Raw genomic sequence first — 15533 nt, 5'->3', positions numbered from 1 at the left:
GCTGTTAATTTTTTTTTTTTACATCACCTCAAACCAGAAAGTCTTTTTCCATTAAATAATAAAAACTCCTATCTTCCCCACCCCTGAAAGCTGTCATCTTCTTTCTGTCCCTATTCATTGTATGGCCTAAGTATCTCATATAAGTGGACGCATACCGTTATTTGCCCTCAGTTGTTAATTCTTCAAATATTTTTTTCTCCTTTTGTATTAGTCATTTTTTTGTATGCTGTATGATGGGGGTCATATTTCATTCTTTTTCCAAGTAAGTATCCCATTATTGCAGCTCCATTTTTTTTTTTTTGCATTTTTGTTGTTTATTTGTTTTTCCCTTTTTTTCTTTTGCTTGCTTATTTTTGGGAAGTGCATTGGCTGGGAATTGAATGTAATACTCACCTTTTGCTACTATACAAATGATCTCAAACCTTAGTGGCTTAAAGCCATAAATATTTTTGTCTTCTCACTGTTTTGGGGGATCAGGGAGCTGACAGCAGCTTAGCTGGGAGCCTCTGGCTCAAGGTTTCTCATAAGACTGAAAATAAGTTGTCGGCTGAGGCCACTGTGATTTGAATATTTCAGCTTTTCACTGGTGTCTTCTTGCAGGGTTGCTGGAGAGCATTCACGACATGGCTGCTGGCCCCTGCAGAGTGGGTGATATGAGAAGGAGCAAGGTAGAAGTCACAACGGTGTCCTTTTTGATTTAGCCTCAGAAGCCCCATGCTCCATTCCCACAATATTGATTTGCTACACAGATCAGTGTGAGAAGGACTACACAAAAGCTGGACTGCCAGGAGATGGGGACTCCAATTACACGTACATTAGACCACTTGACATTATCACATGTGGCACACATTTTTAAAATGTGTCCTGGGCAGGCAGTGGCTCAGTGGCAGAGTTCTTGCCTGCAATGCTGGAGACCCGGGTTCGATTCCTGGTGCCTGCCCATGCAAAAAAAAAAAAAAAGACCCAAAAAGCAAAAATAGGTCTTTCATTTCAGATAACTTCACTGCTATGTCTGCAAGTTTCTTAATATTTTCTGCTATGCTGCCTAGTCCGTGAATATTTTATTTTGGCTACCAGAATTCCTGCAAGTTTCATCTTCATCTCCGGAAGTTTAACGAGCTCAGATTGGTTGATGCACAGTTTTTGCCATCTTAGTTCTCTTGATTTTCTGTCTCTTGTTCTTTCAATTAGTGAGAGAGGAGTGTTGAAACCTTCGGCTCTACTTGTGGATTTGTCTCTTTTTTCAGTTCTGCCAGTTGTTTGCTTAGTGTTTTGAAATTCCCTTGTTGTTGCTGCATATTTGAGATTGTCACATTTTGGTTAACTGAACGTTTAGACCTTACAAAATATCTGTCTTTTTATCTTTTTCTATCCTTTCACTTTAAACCAACAGATGCATTTATATTTAAATGTTTTTCTGTACATAGGACATAGCTGGGCCTTGCTTCTTTTCACCCCATCTGACAACATCCAGGCACAATGCAGGCTGACCTAACGCTTTCTTTGGAGTCCATTCATTGAACATCTCCAATCAGCTTCCTGCAGTCAGCAGAGAGCACTGCTGCCACTGCACAGCCAGGGTACGTAGGCGCCACAGGGGGAGAGAAATGCTCAAGCCCACACCGTGGCCGCCAGAGACTTTCTGGGGAAGTCTGTGTGCCCTGTGTCCCTGGAGGTCTGTGTGCCCTGTGTCCCTGGAGGCCCGTGTGCCCCGTGTCCCTGGAGACCTGTGTGCCCTGTGTCCCTGGAGGCCCGTGTGCTCTGTGTCCCTGGAGGTCTGTGTGCCCTGTGTCCCTGGGGTCCGTGTGCCCTGTGTCCCTGGAGGCCCGTGTGCCCTGTGTCCCTGGAGGCCCGTGTGCCCTGTGTCCCTGGGGGTCCGTGTGCCCTGTGTCCCTGGGGGTCCTTGTGCCCTGTGTCCTTGGGGGTCTGTGTGCCCTGTGTCCCTGGAGGGCTGTGTGCCCTGTGTCCCTGGGGTCCGTGTGCCTTGTGTCCTTGGAGACCCGTGTGCCCCGTGTCCCTGGGGTCCATGTGCCCTGTGCCCAGGAGACCCATGTGCCTTGTGTCCCTGGGGATCTGTGTGCCCTGTGTCCCTGGAGGCCTGTGTGCCCTGTGTCCCTGGGGTCCGTGTGCCCTGTGTCCCTGGAGGCCCGTGTGCCCTGTGTCCCTGGAGGTCCGTGTGCCCTGTGTCCCGGGGGTCCGTGTGCCCTGTGTCCCTGGGTGTCCGTGTGTCCTGTGTCCCTGGAGACCTGTGTGCCCTGTGTCCCTGGGTGTCCGAGTGCCCTGTGTCCCTGGGGGTCCGTGTGCCCTGTGTCCCTGTGGTCCGTGTGCCCTGTGTCCAGGAGGCCCGTGTGCCCTGTGTCCTTGGGGACCTGTGTCCCGTGTGACCTTGGGGGTCCTGCACCCTGGAGCCCATCATGGCCGCCGTTGTGGGAAGCGAGGGGACCTGAGGGCTGAGCAGGGCACTCCCCTCCCCACGAGGAAGTCCTGCCTCTCTACCCCAAACCTGGGTCATCCGCTGTTCACACTGGGCTGGTCAGGGGCTCCTTTGCCCCCACATCGGGGTACATTTTCCCTTCTGACAGTGACACGATTTTTCCAGAAACTCCAGGAGGTAGGCTTGCCCTAGAAGTAGTGGGCAGCTTGTACCTATTGTTCAAAAAGAAAAAAAAAATGATAAACTTCTTCCCGCGTCTTCAGTGCTAGCAGAATAAACACAATTGACAGAGGTTTGGGATTTTCCCCCCTCTTTTTTAAAGGCACCCTTTGCAGCCTTCTGCCTGGCATACGGCTGAAATGGGACGGAAAGGGAAACTGAGCTCGCCTGAGCAGGCAGATCAAATATCAAAGGCAGCGTGCCCTCCCCGTGTGCGGTGTTCGTTGGCCCCATCTGGACTCCTGCCCCCTCCCCCCAGGACCAGCCCCCCAGCTAGTCGGGAGGTGGGCGGACGGGGCCCTTTCAGCGGTCACTCAATCTGCTCCCCGCCCGCCCTCCCCCTGGCCACTGCCGGGTCAGGTTTGCCCTGGAAACCACCCGCACATTTGCAAACGAGCCCCTTCAGCTGTCCAGACGCATCAGGAGGGAATGGATGCCCCCACCGGGTGTCCCAATCCATTCAGTCCGTAAGTACCTCCTGGCCAGTGCCAAGAGCCCCTCCGCCCTGCAGGACCCGTCCTGGGGAGACTGAGGCAATCAAGGCATGGGCTCTGCCCCGGAGCAGCACGGATGCAGCGTGAATACACAAACACCTTCTTAGCAGCAGTGAGACACACATCAGCTGGACTCCAGGACCTGGGGATTAAGAGATGAAACTACAGATTCCACCCTGACCAAAAAGGGGAAAGGAAGTGTAGCAAACAATGTATCAGTGGCAGAGAGAGTTCAAATAGAGTTGAGAGAAGGTTGCTTTTATGCAAGCTTCAGTTAGACCTTGCTACCTATCATAACCTGCCAACCCCCCACCAGGGCCATTCCAGCCAATCCTAAAGAACACCTAGGGCAATCTCTAAGATTCCACAAGGGTTCCATGCACTAGAGTAACTTTCCAGAAACCTAAAAGCTCCAGATGGGTCCCTGGACCAGGTAAGTCCTGAAACCCAGAGGACCCAGCCTCTCCAGAACATCAGCTAGTTCCATCTCCCTACCCCATATTAGTGACAGCTCCTTCCAGTATGAAAATGTTAGAAAGGGCATAGCCCAAACACCCCTAAAGAGAAGGATGGAAAGTCCAAACGTGATGGTGGAGTTATACGTATTACCATATGAATATGATTGCTGAATCATTACATTGATATTTATTTTAGTCTCCAATATCTTAGAGCAGCTAGAATTAAAAACCTAAAATGGTGGAATTGTAACCCATATCAAACCCTGAAAGTTGTTTTACAACTAATTGTTGTGCTATGCTTTGAAATTTATTGCCTTTTTTGTATATATGGGTTTTTTTCACACAAAAAGAGTTGATTGTGATAATAAAAAATATACCTTCTGGCCTCTTATATTCTGGAGTAGCTGGAAGGAAAACTCTGAGAGGATGGTATGGTAGCCCATGACAAACTTTGGGATCTGTCCTCTACTTGTTGAAGAGTGTTCTGAAAACGATTGCTCTCTCCTTTCTTTGCTTTGTACATATGTTATATTATACAATAAAAAAAGTTTTAAAAGTTAAAAAAAAAAGAGCAGGGCTGGGGGATAGATTCAACAAATGTCCACGAGGCTCCTACTGTGTGCTACCGCGGGAGGCAGATTGCCCGAGAATCAGATGGCGGCTCATACTTACCGTTAACAAAGAAGAACATACCTTCAGTATCTCTTCCCGTGTCTTCTGTGGGTGATGTGGGCCGCGAGCCTGATGTTCTTGCATATGGGCTCATGCGCTCGACTCCAGGCCCCCTGAGAGCGCCTCGTGGCTCCCACGTCTCAGGCTCAGGGTCAGTTTGGGTACAGTTGCAAAGTAAAGTTCCCCAGAGGAGGCGACCTGCAACCCAGAGGCTGGGTGGAGACTGGGTGGGGAGGGGGTTCCCGAGGGTGGGACACAGAGACCATGGGTTTGGAAGCAGGGCAGTACCGACCAACCGAGACCCCCGCCGAGCCACCCCGTTTGGGAAGGTGGGCTCCGGGCGAGGCTGAGGCTGGACCAGGGCCGGGGGTGGGCTCGGGACGCCAGGGGGCCACGGTCATGACGTCTGGGTTTTACAGGGCCCATGGGGACGTTGTCTTCCACGTTTTCATCTCATAATGAAGACACCAAGATTCCGGGAGTGGGGAATATTCTGGAGGGTTGGGGCAAACTAGGGGCCAAGCCGGAGGAGACCCCCAAGGTTCCCCTTTCATGGGGGTCCCCTTGCCCCTGGTTTTCATGCTTCCTTGAGCAACTGTCCTTCCCTTGGGAACAAAATAGAACCCAAGCTGGGCCCAGATGCCTGGATTTTCCCCGGAGTGGTAGGATTTGCGGGGTCGGGGCATGGGTTAGGAGAGTCAGGGATGAGTGGTTTCTCCCATTCCAGGCACCCTGGGTGTTTCCAGTTTCCCACACTGGGTGACTCTCCCCTCTTGGTGCTTGGCAACGGCGGTGGATTGGGGTCTGCGTCGCCACCCCTTAGAGACCCAGGAGAGTCGCTTGCACTGCCAGGAGGCTTCTGCGCCTCCAACCCCAGCATGGGGGGCCTCCAGGTGGGAATGCTGCAATGGCAGGGGTTCAAAAGCCTGAATGACAGCTTTGAGCGACTGTCCTCCAAATCCCAGCATCTATGGAGCCTGCCACATCCTCCTCCTGGCTGCCTTTTCTCCTGTCTCCTCTCTTCCAGCAGGAGACACCAGCCACTTCCCTGCATGTCAGGCATCGGCCAGCATCCCTGACTTACCTGGGGCCTGGCTGTGGGGATGGAGGCTGGGGGTGCCTTCAGGAAGAGATCGGAAGGGGAGCCCTGCACTCCCTGCTTACAGCCACGATGGCTGGGCTGCACGGCTAGCTCACCCCTCCAGCACCAGGGTGGCTGAGCTGGCCGGGCCACCGAGTGTGGCCACTGAGGGGTCACACGTGAGGCCAAAGGACTCGAGCTTTCCAGATAGACAGACATCCCTCCCAGCAGGAAACCGCAGAAGACTGTGACTTTTCAGATGAGTCGTGAACCCGAAATAAACTTTTCTAAGCTGTCGATAAATAAATTTCAATCCAATGCTCCAGACGATGAACTCACCTATCCTTCATCCCATCTATAGAAAGTCATTTTATAAGAGTGCCGTCATACCAAGGGGCGATCCAAAATTTGGGGGCTGGAAAATGTAGGAGGAAAAGATCTTATGCAGGCAGCCAAGCAGTTAATTAATAGTGTAATTGGATGCTGTTTTTTTTCTTTGGATTTTGTGATGTGTATGGTTTGGTCAGCTTTTAAAAAGTTTGACAGTTGCTGTGATTTCTTTGGCATTCTCAAGAACTACTGCTAAACTTAGTTTGTATTTGTAATTGGGTGCTCTTTTCTTAAACGAGGCCTGCAGGCCACATAAGCTGTAGGCCCCCAAGTCTGGACCATCCCTCTACTCCCACATGAGCCGTTTCCTCCTTCCCCTTGGGCCCTGGGTGGGGGCCCAGCGCTTTGTAGTTTTGCGCTTCCCATACGGAGGTCTGTTAAGGAGAGGGTTTCCTTTCCTCCTAAAAGGAATGAAAGCTGTTCCAGGTATTCAATTCCCTGACCACAGGGACTGTGGGGAGCTCAGGTCCCCACGGAGGCCTCTGGAGAAAGAGGGAGGAAGGGGAGGCGGGTGTGGGGGAGGGCTCTATGGAATCTGGGTCGAGCCAGATGGCAGGAGCAGGTGAACAGGTGAGCAGGTGAGCAGGGCTCAAGAATCTCCCCCTCCCCCTTCCCCAGGGATCTCCAGACTCTGCCCCGGCCCAACCCAGAGCAAGACCCCAGAGGTAGCTGGCTTTGTGAGAGCCGACCAGCCGCCCCCAAGCATGGGGAACACACTGCTTTAGGAGGCATAATGTCCTGACATCTGGGGCATGTACCTACTCCCCGGTGGGTGAGCATCTGTGAGCTCGCGGCATGTGTGGCTATGGAGAAGGGGACTGTAAGGTGAAGTGGGGGGCACCGTTGCCAGGAAGTAGATGATGCTGAACGCAGCAGCCCTTGGAATACAGACCTGTTCAGTAACTGATGGCTCTTTGTCCTTGTGGGCTCGGGGAATGTGTCTGTGCAGAATTTCAGGGTCCATCTTGCCTTGGGATTTCTAAGAATCCCAAACAATTACCTTGAAGAAAGATTCAGGAAAACTATTTATCCATAAATCCATCTGTATGTCCATTTATCCATTCATTCATCCCTCTACCCATCCATTCACCCATCTATCCACCCACCCATCCATCCACCCATCCATCCATCCATTCATCAGCCCATTTTCCCATCCATTTATCCATCTATCCACTCCTCCACTCACTTATCCATTCATTTATTCATCCATCTATCCATCTATCCATTCATCCATCTGTGCATCCACTTATCCATCCACCCATCTACCCATACATCTATTTACCCATCCATCCATCCATCCATCCATCCATCCATCCATCCATCCATCCATCCATCCAATTAGTGTTCATTGAAAAACAGATATTTCTGGAACAAGCTCTGGCCACTTGGTGCTGGAGTCACATGTCAGACACAGTCTTTCCTGAGAACTTCTCAGCCTCATTCTGAAGAAAGGGCAGGAGAAAAACTACTGCAGCACAAGTGGTAGCCATGCTCTGGTTGAGGCTTGTGAAGTGGGAGCCCCGTGGAGCCCTTATCTTGGCCTGGGATAAGCCAAAGAGGCCTTCACATGGAGGTGGGGATTCAGAGTTGGGTCCTGAAGGAGTATGAGGACTTGGCCAGTTGGAGGGAGAGGGAAAAGAACATTCCAGACCAATGGACCCACCTCTCCTTCAGCCTCTTTTCCATGTGACTAACAGGAACAGGTCCAGGGTGCTGTAGTCAGCCTCCAAGGTGGTGCCCTGTGTTCCTTGCCTCCTGGTATTTTCAATCCTGTGCATTTCTTCCCCATGTAAAGTCAGGTCTTGTCTGTGACAAATTGAGTGAGGCCAAGATGGCAACGTCTAACCAGGTCATATGGAGCCTTGCATCTTTTGTTTTGGTCTCATGAGTCACTCGTAGGGAAGACAGCTGCCATGACATGAGGACACTCAAGAAGTCCTGGGGAGAGGCCCACACAGATAGAAACTGTGCGTCCTGCCCAGAGCAGGCACCAACTTGCCAGGCATGTGGGCGAGCGCCTTTGACGCAGATTCTGCCACCTCGCTAACGTGGTCAGAGGACATCAGCACCAGGTAACATCTGTCTGCAACTTCATGAGACACCCTGAGCCAGCACTGCTTGGGGGGTAATTTATCACCCAGCAGTAGATAACCTCTCATGGAGAGAAACGTGTGAGGCCCTCACATACTCCCATGGGGGTGAGGGGTAAGGGATATGTTGGGCAGGGTCTTGAATGTTGAATTGGTGAGCACCGCCCTGGGACACATGCCTTGAGTGTGATGGGGCTGGGGAGGACCTGACTTGGTCAGCTTTTGAATCATGAAGATCACTCTAGCAGCTGTATAGAGGGTCAATTACTCTGGGAAGCTTTCCTTGACCATTTCCCCTCATCAGGTTGAGCCACCTGCCACCATGGTCCCTGAACTTGCCCCACAACACACTGGAGTTTCTTCTAGCTTGCATTGTTTCTCAAGAGACATCTCTGTCATTCTGATTTTTGACTTCCTGTAAGCCATGTTTATTATTTGTTTGCTACCTTATTAAGGTATAATTTAAATACTTCAAAACTCATCCTTTTTAGTGCATAATTCTGTGATTCCTGAAAAACTCATACAGTTGTGTGACTACCATAATCAAGATAGAGAAAATTTCCATCATCCCCCCCAATTTCCTTGTTCCCCTTTCTGGACACCTCTCTCCCCACGCCCACTCATGGAAACCACTGGTCTATTCTCTGTTCTTATAATTTTCCATTTTCCAGAATGTCATATAAATGGAATTGTACAGTATATAACCTTTTGGTCCGACATCTCTCAGCATAATGCATTTAAGATTCATCCACGTTGATTTGTGTGCAAAGGTTTCATTTCTTTTTATTGCTGCATAGTATACCATTGTCTGGATCTGCCCAATGTGTTTATCCATTGACCAAGTGGGCTGCTTTTAGTTTTCCAGTTTCCAGTTTGGGGAGATTATGAAGAAAACTGCAAAAAACATTCACATGAAGTTTTCATTTTTTCCTGGGTAAATGCTTAGAAGTGGTATTTCTTATGGTAAGTCTATGTTTACTTTTACAAGAAATTGTCAAACTGTTTCCCAAACCATTTTGCATTTTCTCTGGCAGTATATGAGACTTCCAATTCCTGTGCATGCTCATAGCACCCGGTATTGTGAGTTTCAAACAAGTAATTAATAATTTTCTTATTGGCCAGTCTAATAGGTAGGCATTTGGTAGCATTGTGGCATTTTTATTTGCAGTTCTTCAATGACTGATGATTTTGTGTGTCTTTACATGTGCTTATCTATCAGCTCTTTAAATTCTCTGGTGAAGTGTTTGGTGAAACATTTGGCATATTTCAAATTGGGTGGCTTAATTACTTATTATTGAGTTTTGAATCTTCCTTAAATTTTTTGGATACAAGTTCTTTATCTGATATATCATTTGCAAATATATTTCCCCAGTGTGGGAGTCACTTTTTCATTTTCCTAAAAGTGTTTTTCAATGAGCAGGTTTTAATTTTGATGAAATTTATGAATTTCTTCTTCTATGGATTGTCCTTTTGATGTCACATCAAAGAATCTTGCCTAACCCAAGGTCACAAAAATTTGCACCCTCTGTTTTTATTCTAGTCAGTTTACAGATTTAGATTTTACATTTAGGCCTATAAATCCTTTTGCATTTCATAGATATGTGTGTTTATCATTTTCATCAAATTTTGAAAATTTGGGGCCATTATTTCTTCAAATATTTTTTACTGCCATTTCCCTCTCTGTCTAGGGCTTCATCAACATGAATGTTAGACTACCTGATGTTGTACTGTAGTCACAAGTCACCTCTCACATTTTTCAGTCTTTTCCCTCTCGTGTTTTAGTTTGGATAGTTTTGATTTGGCTACATCTTTGACCTCCCTGATATTTTATTCTAAGCTGCTATTAAGTCTATGTGGTGAATTTTTCATTTCAGATACCATACATTTCATTTTTTTAAGTTTTATGTTTTAATATCTTCTATTTCTCTTTTCATTATGTTCATGTTTTCTTTTCATTCTTTTCTTTCATTTCATTTATTTATTCTAAATGAAAATATTTTGAATAGTTGTTTGAAAACCAATGTCTGCTAATTCTGTCATTTCTGGGTCTGTTTCTTTTGACTGTTTTTTTTTCTCCTGGTTACAGCGCACATTTTGCTGCCTCTTGGCATGTCTAGTAATTTTCAGTTGCATGCTGGGCAGTACGCGTGTCACACTTTGTACGGTTGTATTTTGTCTTCTTTCTTTACAGAGTATTGAGATTTGTTTGGACAGGCAGTAAAGTTACTTATGGATCAGCTTAATCCTTTCGAAGCTTGTTTTTAAGCTTTGTTAGGACAATTCTAGGGTGGCCTATATGTAGCATTAGTTTATCTCTATGACTTCTGGGTCTCTACACCTTTAACAAGGTGTCTCTCCCCTCTGGCTGGTGGGAACTCACATGTGTCTCGGCCCTGCCTGGGCTCTGGGAATTGTTCAGCTCATAGCTCCCCAGTAGTTATGCTTTACTCAACCTTAGAGTTTCCTTTTACATATGTGCAGGTTAGCCTTTAACCAAAGACTCAAAGTAGTCCTGAAAATACTTCCTGGGATCTTTCTCTGTTTAGTTCCTTCTTCCTTAGTGCTCTGACTCACAAATTCCAGTTGCCTCAAATCCCCAAGCCCTTACCTGTGTCTCCTCAATCTACTGAGATTGCTGGACGCTTCTTTCCTACACTGTGGTTGGGGATTTGTCCCCAGGCAGAAAGCCAAGGAGATTGTAGGATCAGCTTTGCTTATTTCCCCTCATTAAGGATCACAACTGGTCACAATTCTGAACTGCCTGCCGTCAAATATCTGAAAAAAGTGGTTTCATACATGTTTTTTACTTTTCTAGTTTTTTTAAAAAATAGCAGTGGGGCAAGTGTCATATCAGTTATTTCTTCATGGATGGCAGTGGAAATTGCACATTTAAGTTTCTTCACCTGAGAAATGGGGGTGATGCTACACACCTCCTAAGGGTATATCCATGAGATATTTAAGTATTTCAAATTCCATCCGCTGCTTCCTTCCCTCTCTTGGTTGGCATTTGAGCCTTCTGGGTTTCCCCTCTATGTTCAGATTTGGATAAAACAACGCTCCACAGGTTATGGGGTCTGGTTTCCTGAATGTTTGCTCCCTGAGATGAAACAATCTTTTGCATGAAACTCAACCTAAAGAAGGTGCCAGATTGATAAATCCTCCTACTTCTTTCTTTTCTGTGGGATCCTTTAAGGTGTGGAGGTGTGGACATCATCCCAAAGACGCTCCACCACTTCTCTTCATGGCTGATTGCAAAGCTGTGTCCAGTGCGGTAATCGCAGTATCTCCTTTTCACCTTTCCTTGCCTTGCTCCTCCTTTTCCCCATCCTTACTGAGCTGGGCTTGCTCAAACAAAGTGCCAACATCTTAACCTTCCAACAGGCTTGATTTCTGGAGACCCCGATGTAAGCCAGCAGGTGAAGTCTCAGCAGAGATACTGGACTTCCATGCATTATTAGGAGATTGCAGCCCATGCCTCTAATAAATGTTTCTGCTGAAACACTTTTCCCGTTGTTTTCTGGGTTAAGGCTGTGTGTCTGTCTCTGTTATCAGACCATAACTTCCTTGAGGGTGAGATTGTGTCTTATTCAACAGTTTTCCCAGCACATTGTGTAGTGCTGATGGTTATTTGTAATCCCCTATATTCTTCTATTTCTTTGTCATCTGAAAGTGAGCACAACAATTGCTGTCTACGCATTTTTCGTAAGCACGCAAGGACTTCAGATGAGTGTGGAAAGAGAGTCACGTCCAATACACAGAACATCTGAGGAAGAAGCCAGGTTTCCCTCCATAAAATGCTAAGAAATGTTTTTTTAAATCTACTTCTACTCTAAGTAAGACCCAGTGAAGAAATTTCAAATCTGAAAGTTACGGTAAACTGTATCATAATGTTGGAGAATCCCTTTCCATCTGAATCTCAGACTGAAAAGATATCAGCAGGAAGCCCACCCAAACCATTCATTTTACTGGCAAGGAGACAGAGGGCTGAGGTGGAAGGCAACTGAGTTGGGACCCAACCCTGAGACTAGATTCTCAGCCCCAATCTCTTCTCCTACGCCCAGCTCCTTACTTAGAAATATGAAATTAGAAACTTTCATCTCCAGTTGTACAAATAGATATGATTAAAATCTAAAATCCTATCACTCTGGTCTCTGATTCCTGATTCAGCCTTTCTCCCTGGCACCCAGTGGCCTTCAGCTGACCTTGGGAGGGGTCCCTCTCCATTTCCGTGGTAGAGGAAGCAGCAATGCCATCTCCCTCTCCCACTGGGTCCCCTCAAGGTTGCCAAGCCTTCCCTACACTTTCTCTCTACACCTCTGAACCTTACTCCCTCACCCCAGGCTGTACCTGGTTACTCTCTCTCACTCCCCCAACATGCATTCATTTAACAAGTATTTATTGAGCACCTACTGTATCTTAGATCCTTGCTAAGTGCTGATAGCCTGGTGCCCCAGCCTCCTCACTCCACGTGTGTGCAGAGAGACCTCTGAGTACTGATACTCAGCCCAGGGTGGGTTCTCAGTGGAACTCAGGTCTGGCGTGGGCTTGGGGATCTTTCCATGGACCATCCCACAGGGTTCTGATGGGGAGCTGGGGTGGGGCCCTGTGGTTTCAAGACCGCCCCGGCAGGTAAGGGTTGGAAGCGTCCAGCTTGAATGCGTAAACCACGCCACTGGATCCCCTCCCTTCCCTTTGTGAGCACCTTCCCATTTCCATCCACGCAGCTGTTTGGTCTTCCAAGTCCATGTATCATGGCCTCAGCCTCCCGGCTGCACCTCCCACCTGTATCCTCCACTGTCCCGTGGGCTTTGTCACCAGACAGTCCCGGGGCGAACTCCCTGCTCCACTTCTCGCTGGCCATGGGTTGGTGTCCTTCACTTTGCCTGTTGGAACCCTGGTGTGGCCGTCTGTGCAATGGGCGTGCAAGGAGCTGCCTAACGAGCCCCGAGGAGGGTGTACAGGATTCTGCCTGGAAGGCATCTGCAGAGTCCGTCCGCAGCCCTAGTTCCTCCCCTCACCCCTGGGCTCCTGGGCAGGTCCCTCATGGGTGGTCTGTGCCTTTGCTGGGTCAGGATCTGCCTGCGGGGCGCATGCAAACCCAAGTAGCCAGCCGCAGCGGTTGCAGCCACCTCCCCGGATTCCCATCACAGCCTCTCGCCAGGCGGATTGCGGAACTACATTTCTCCCCAGAAAACTCGCTGGGCCCCTCGGAGAAGGTGCTAGAGCTTCCCGGACATTGAAAGGGCGCTGCCAGGTAAGTTAATTCTCCTTTATTCCGTTTCCGGGTCTCTCACGTCGGCCAAATGCCTGACACAGAGTCTCTGACCCGCACAGTGTCCCTTGCAGACGCGGCTGATGCTGCGTTTCAGGTAGATGCACACAGAAAGACTAATTCCAGCTCATTTCCTTGCCCCCTTGTCAGGACAGAGGAGCTGCTGCTGCTGTACACGCCCGCTTTCTGCCTTCTAAACATCTTAGTGCCAAGGGCACTCGGGTCCCTGGCTGTCTGCACGCGGCAGCTCTGTGCCAGGCGAGTCCTGCGAGGGGACTCACCATTCTCCCTCTGCAGTACAGTGTTCACATGGCCATCGCTTTACAAAAAGGCCCGCAGAGATGGAAATGCCACCTTCTGTTAAGGTTTCCTTGTAGGGTAGTTAAAAATCCCAAACTGGCCTGAGGTTGGTCTCTGGGGACCCACCAGCCACGGGACCACGTTTTGTGCTTTGGTATAAAGTTTCCTCTCAGCCTCTGTTTCGGGTGGGAGTGCCAGTGTTCTGGGGCTGCTGGAACCAAGTTCCATCCACTGGGGGCTTAGCACAGCGGTGATCTGTGTCTCACATCCTGCAGGCGGGACGGACAAAATCCAGGTGTGGGCAGGGCTGCGTTCCCTCCGAAAGGTGTAGGGGGACTTCCCTGCCTCTCCCGGCTTCCGACGCCTGCAGCCATCTTTGGCATCCCATCCCTTCGGGCTCTGTCTCCATCATCCCACGGCCAGCTCCCTTGTGCCCATTGGTGTCCAAACGTCCCTTTATTAAACTCTAAGAAATGCTGGGTTGGGTCAGTGCCCACATGAAGCCACTTTGGTCTCATCTTAGCTCATCACATCTTTAGAAGCCCTATTTCCACGTAAGGCCCCATTCTAGGGGTTGGGACTCGGACATGGCTTTTGGGGGGCGGAGGGGGTCACATTACTCAACCGTTAACAGCAGGGATGGGTGTCTGTTGGCTCTTGCAAGGTTAGTCGCCCCTTCTTTATCCCTGCACCCTCTCCTGGGGAGGGAATGAGCACAGAGGGCAAAGGGCACACCTTGGCCTCCCAGAGGTGCCTCTGCTCCCTGGGGGGACACGGGCTCTGTGATCAGCAGGTAGCACAGGTATCTGGACCTCCACGGAGCACAGGTGGGACGAGGCGTCCCCTGCTAGTCTCCTTCCTTCCTGCCCTCCCTCCCCGTTCCCTCCCCACCTCCCTTCCCTCCTTCAGGATAGAGGAGCCGGGCAGCCCAAACTCGTCCATCTATGAGTGCGGCCGCCCTGGGCTAGGCCTCGTCCCCCCAAGCCTCAGTTTCCCCAGTGTTCTTATTAGTCCAACAAACAGCCCCTGGCCTGGGTGTGGGGGGGGTGCACTCACACCTGGGGGGGGGCGGGAAGGATGTGTGGGTGACAGGGGTGTCATCTGGAGAAATCCTTCCAGGCATCCCCGGAGGGCCCTGGGCTTGGCCGGATGAGCCCGGGCGGAGATGCGGCCACTGGTGCCGGGTTCACATCCAGTCTGCGTGACTTCACCACTCTGTGCCTCGGTTTCCCCAGAGGAAAAACGGAGGCGAGGCTGATTGCAGCCGCCCCCGGGGTTGCCAAGAGGACTCACCAAGTAGTTGTCTGTAAGACACATGGCCTGGCGCCTGGCCACTGCTGCCCAAGTGTTCCTGAAACACACATCGCCATCTGTGGGCGGGGACCCAACAGTTCCTGCATGGGAAGCTGTGAAGGCGGCCAGATGGGGTGACGGGAGGCTGTCCCTGGCAGGCCTGGGTTTGGGGGTCCCCTCGATGCCTTCTTGGAAGTGGTCTGGAAAGCCGCAGCAGGAGACACCTGGGGATGCTCTCGTCCCCCCGAACAGCAGGACTGCAGAGCCAGCTGTCTTTCTGAGCCGCTTGTACATCCTGGGGAGGCGGCTGAGGGGGGCGGCGGGGACACCGGAGCTGCCTGGGAGGCCTGGGCCGTTTCACCTGCCCGGGCATGGGGGGCACAGGTGTGGTCTTTGTCCCTGGGCACAGGTGGTGATAATGGGTCTCGACAGCCTCCAGGGCGGCGCTGGCAGCCTCGCCAGCCTGGCCCCGGCCTGGGGCAGCCCTTGTGGGCACCCCGCTCCCAAACGTCCCGTGAAGCATCCCCCGCCCCCCGCCACGTCCTGGTGCCCTTCATGTCCTCCCAGCGCCAGCGGCTTGGCCACCTCGGGAGCGGTGACACCCATTCACCAGGCACGTTGGCCGAGGGCGCCACGAGCCGGGGACAGAGGCAGCCTTGTCCGGGCCACCAGCCCGGCCTTTGTGTCCTGCCGGCTGCCCCTGGCCACAGGAATTCCTTCAGCACACCAGGAGGGCGCCCACTCCGCCTGGGGGTGGCCCTGCGCCCCCCTGGCATGGCCTCCAGGCAGGAGGATGAAGCGTTCAGCTAAACAAACCTCACCCACCGTTT

The sequence above is a fragment of the Tamandua tetradactyla genome, chromosome 9 (assembly GCF_023851605.1).
Source record: "Tamandua tetradactyla isolate mTamTet1 chromosome 9, mTamTet1.pri, whole genome shotgun sequence".
Lineage (NCBI taxonomy): Eukaryota > Metazoa > Chordata > Mammalia > Pilosa > Myrmecophagidae > Tamandua > Tamandua tetradactyla.
Note: the sequence above shows the minus strand (reverse complement) of the source record.